Source organism: Gobio gobio (genome assembly GCF_949357685.1).
Source record: "Gobio gobio genome assembly, chromosome: 7".
NCBI classification, from domain to species: domain Eukaryota; kingdom Metazoa; phylum Chordata; class Actinopteri; order Cypriniformes; family Gobionidae; genus Gobio; species Gobio gobio.
Window position 1 is genome coordinate 32385589 of NC_137103.1, and position 4310 is coordinate 32389898.

The following is a 4310-nucleotide window of genomic DNA, read 5'->3' on the forward strand; positions in this document are numbered from 1 at the left end:
AAAGAAAAAAAATATTTTGATAAATCTTGAGAAATGAATCGTTACGAACATTCGCTCCATTCTAAATAAATGGCAATTCTTTTATTTTACTTTAAATTCAGCTAATTGTAATGTGGATAGTTACTGAAAAATCAAAAGTTCATAGATGTAAAACTGGTAGAAACTTTGTTCACTTACACTAATGTTATCACTTTCCAAATGAGGTGGGTGGGTTTTCAGTTTCAGTGAGAAGCATTTGCTTCAGTTCTGTTTCAACCATTATTAGTCATATATTTATATTTACCATATATTTAATTATCTAGCATTTTCCCCTTGCTAAACAACAAAATCGTTTTTTTCAATTCATTCCAGCCCTTTATATAATATCCAATTGATTTTTTTCCCCCACACATTTTTTTCTATAAATCATGGTGTTCAATCAATGCTTTTTCAATATTCATTTCATTCTTTAGTCAATTTCCAGTGGATGAAATCAGTTCCCATTCAGTTTATTATTGTTTTTTTACTATCCTGTTTCATTATAAAAGTGTCACATTACAGAAGTAAAATGGGTTGCAATTGTGAATGCATTTTCATGTTGGCTTTAAGGGTGTAAAAGCAGCTTTAGGTGTGTGTTCACACGTCTGTGTGTGAGAATGATTGGATCTCTGCCTGTCCTATTCTCGATCTGTCATTTCTGCCTTAAACCATTTGGCTTTGAATGCACATGTAATTCTGAAATATCTCAGATCTGTTCTTATTAACCCACCTTTTGCATTAGCTGAAGCTGTAAGGCAAGGAACACAACATTCTGTCTTTGTGCATTATTGTGGGTATCACAAGGTGCGATCACAGAACTGGACTGATGAGCAATATGATGATTTTATATCAGCATCAATGTGCACAATTTGTGGTGTTAAATAGACATCACGGTTACATTTATAGTTATAGTGCAGTCTCATAACCTGAGACGAAATCTTAGAAACACTGCCACAGTCACAGTAGCCATGAGATTGTTGCTGTCTGCATAGCTTTTTTTTTTTTTTTACTGTAATGTTTGATGAAGGCTGTTGATGGTCTGTCTGTGTTCCTCACACACTACTCAGCAGCGTCCTTCTGTTCTTTCATCATTTGATCAGCTCATGATTCAGGATTGCTTACCTGAGAGCTGAAAAGACACTTTCATCCTTAGTCAAATGACAGAACGGTGCCTTTCTTGTAACATGCCCCTGCTTCTCTGATACCGATTTGCAATTGATCCTTCTCGTCATTGAGGATATTTGTCAGTCCATCCAAGTAGTCTGATATTTAGATCAGATGTCCTTCTCTCACAGGATGTACTTGACCAAAAAAACACTCATACGGCACAGAGTTGTGTCTTCTGCACTGTGAATGTACATGGGTGTGTGTGCATTTAAGATGTTTTGCAGTGAGCTTTGGTGTGTGTTGTCTTTTTTTATGGTATGTTGCAATCTTGCTCTGCCTCATGCTAAATTTAAGCTGTTTTTGTGGTGAGAGTCTGAAAGGATGCCTTTTTTTCTATCGGTATGATTGTGACTGATTGTTTTCATCGGTGTTCACTGTGATGTGCCACAATATTTTGAGGCCAGGATCTGATTTTATGTCTCGAAGCAAGGACTGCTAATTTGGGGCCAGATCTGTCCTGGTCATGTAATGAGTACACTCGCCGTCTGCAAGGAAGCCTAACAGATCCAACAGCAACTCTTTAACTCCGCAGCAATGACAGCAATGTTTGTATTGATGCTAGGGAGGCTTCTGCTGAGCGAAATTTAATGAAGAACTTGCGCAAATATATTTTGTTTAATAGAGTGTTGTGATATGTTGTGAGATAATATAAACAGTTGAATGGTAATTGTAAAGACGTGAATTTTATGAACCCTACGGTTTTATTAATACACTATACCATTCTAAAGGTTAGGTTCAACAAGATTTAGCAAGGGTGCATTCAAATGATCAAAAGTGACACAATGATATTTCAAATGCTGTTTTTGTTTAACTTTATATGCGTTAGTGAATCCTGGAAGAAGAAAAAAAAAACATTTTTCACAAAATATTACATTGCACAACCTTTTTCAACATAAAATAAGAAATGTTTCTTGAGCACCAAATCAACATATGACACTTCAGAAATTATTTTAATGTGACATTGCAGAATACAGTAATGGCTACTGAAAATTCATGTAAAACAAATCACATTTGAAAATGTATTAAAATAAAAACATTTTACAATATTACTGTTTTTTTACTGTATTTTTGATCACATAAATGCAGCCTTGATGAGTGTTTAAAAACATTAAAACGTCTTACCGACCCTAAACATTGAATGGGATCGATTAAAACGAATATTTGAGGTTTGAATTTAAAAATGTAATGTTAAAACTGATTGAAAATTTCAATTAAATTTAACTGGCAGTTCAAAATGTAATTATAAAGCTAAAAACACAATGTTCAGTATTAAAGCTCGCACATCCAACAGTCATATTCTGAGTGAGAAACACACATTCGGTATTTCTGTTGGTTTTGAGTGGGGTGGATGGGCTTCAAGTTTAGCTGTGACTGTTTTTACCTTCTTTTTTCTTCTTCTTTAGTTTTAAATAAAATGCAGCTCACTGCCTCATGAACCTAAATGCTGTTGTGCTTTAATATAGTTGCAGTGACTCACTCATTACAGTGACTCATCTGATTTATATAATGGAGAGGTTTAAATCTGTATTGTATGGAGTGGATATTACTCGTCTCATTTGAAAGCTGAATAATAGGTATATACATATGTAATATTAAAATAAAAGCATAAATCAGCAGTTGTAAATTGCTCACTAAAACGTATAATATTACAAAATGTTTACTAAGAGATGTAGAAGTTGATGCAAGTGTGATTATAGTGCTGTTTTGCTTGGTTTGTGGTGCTTTTGTAATGAACATATTTCACTGTAAGAGAGTGTAAATTAACATTTGTCAATGCCTCTTTTATACTGATCTGTGATGTTAGCACATGTATGCTAACAGATTAGCACTTCTATTGGCAGTCGGACTGATTTAACACAATTGGCTTTCACCTGTTTGGCCAAACAGCGGCAACACTGTGATTGGCTGTGATCATTGTTTTCTTAATATGGTGATTATTATTCTTCATGCTTTTTTTCTGAAGCATCTTTTATTGTTATTTAATATACAGACATACTAGAACGAGTCAGATGTTGTGCACCTGTTTTGTAATTAAATTGTTACTGTGCAGGATAAGGTATTTGCCTATTTAATTCTTAGTACATTCTTATAACAAAGTGAACATTCTCAGGTTGCGAATAATGTGTTGTGGAGTCAGTGGCTTGTAGTGTTTATATATCTTACCATGTTATTTTACCCAAAAATATGTGCACTTTGAGCACTACTGCAGTTCCAATAAAATTGTTTACATGAGAGTTTTTATTGTGTGTGTGTGTGTGAGATCAGGTTTTTTTTTTTTTCATTCTTTAGATCAAATAAGAAAGTTGCATGAGTCATACAGGCTAGACCTATTATTTGTTTACATTGTTACCACCCCAGGGACAGTGTACCAATTTTTTTTTTTTTTTTTTGTACCAATTTTTTTTTTGCACCAATTTTTTTTTAGAATATTGCTATTCTATTAGTAATATTCTATTATATAATTATATGTTAGTAATTCCTAGAAAAATCCCTCAAATATATTGTCAGTGCCATTCTAATTCCTGTTAATTAGTCACATTTAATGATATTTAGCATTTTTCCCTCAGCCTAACAGATGGCTGTTAGTCCTGCTGAGATTTGGCCACTGCAGCTGCCAGAACACCATTTGACAGGGTTCAGACTGAGCTAAAGTTTTCTTTCATCTCAGTTAAAAAAAAACAGATAACAATATAATCACAATATCTGATGCACTGTTCCGCTTCACTGAAGGGTCCACCTCTCCATAAATACATAAATCATTTGGCCCATACAGCTCCTTTATAGTCAGCAGTATTTACTCCCTCCCTGGATGGCAGAATTAATGTGAACATGCGTGTCTGGAGTGAGATCCAGTGAGAGGGTCTTTGAGTGTTCGGAATAAACCACATGATATGAATACAAATGCTGTCCGCAACAGAGCAGAGTCAAGTACAGTCGCATCAAACAGAAGATTCATGGAATGGAAATGTGTCTCTAATAATGCTCCCTGACAGAACATATTTTCATGAGTTTTGTCCAATGTAAAGCATGCATATTTTACATATATAATTTTGTATCTGCATTAACACAAACAAATTGTACAAATTACCATTTATTAATCCTTGTTAATATTAACTGATAAACAT